The sequence below is a fragment of the Urocampus carinirostris genome, chromosome 11 (assembly GCF_059441175.1).
Source record: "Urocampus carinirostris isolate Australia breed hairy pipefish chromosome 11, RoL_Ucar_1.0, whole genome shotgun sequence".
Taxonomy (NCBI): domain Eukaryota; kingdom Metazoa; phylum Chordata; class Actinopteri; order Syngnathiformes; family Syngnathidae; genus Urocampus; species Urocampus carinirostris.
In genome coordinates this window covers 22,238,280-22,239,192 of record NC_142359.1, presented here as the reverse complement: position 1 = coordinate 22,239,192, position 913 = coordinate 22,238,280, and positions in this window count along the sequence as shown.

Sequence of the window (913 nt, the reverse complement as noted above, 5' to 3'; positions counted from 1 at the left end):
TGATTCCTTTCCCCTTCGTGACACGCGCGTTGTAAAAGGGGGCAAATTTGAGGAATCTAGAATATAATTGACGTCAGAGAAAATGTATTTTGCAGATTTCCTTCGGTAGAAAATAAGAAACATAAAACCTCGCCTGAAGTTCTTTTTTAAATAAAAAACATAAAACCTGATCCGAAGTTTTTTTTAATTCAAATAATTTTAATTAAAAATATAACGCGAACAACGACTTTGTCAATGACAAAGCGATGAAGACATTTTAAGAATGTTAAGTTTTGTGTTTTTGACACATTTTTCTCTCAAAATGTTCACTAATAGAAACATTTTAAAAAATCTTACGAAATGACCCATTTCAAGGTTGTACAGTATGATAACCTATGTGTCTCAGGGACCATATAATCAAATTACAATAGTAATACTTGGTTATGAATGCATATAATGTTTGTTAGGATGTTGTATTAACTATATTGAGCAGTACTTTTTTTCTTTTTGGTGGTCGGGATTGAGTTAGACCCTGTGTCAAAAAAGACCTGCTAAGAACTGTTTGTAGTCCCAATTTCTAACACAACAAGACGTTTAAACAGATATTTTGTTTATGATATAATATAATATGATATAATATAATATAAGATGATATAGCAGCACGGCGGTGCAGTGGTTAGCGCGTGTGCGGCACAGTTCTAAGGTCTTGGGAACCTCCTGTGTGGGTTCAAATCCAGCTACCGGACTTCCTGTGCGGAGTTTGTATGTTCTCCCCGTGCTTGTGTGGGTTCCCTCCGGGCACTCCGGTTTCCTCCCACATTCCAAAGACATGCATTTCAGGTGGATTGGCCGGTCCAAATTGTCCCTAGGTGTGAATGAGCGAGCGAGTTGTCTGTCCCTGTGTGCCCTGCGATTGGCTGGCAACCAGTTCAGG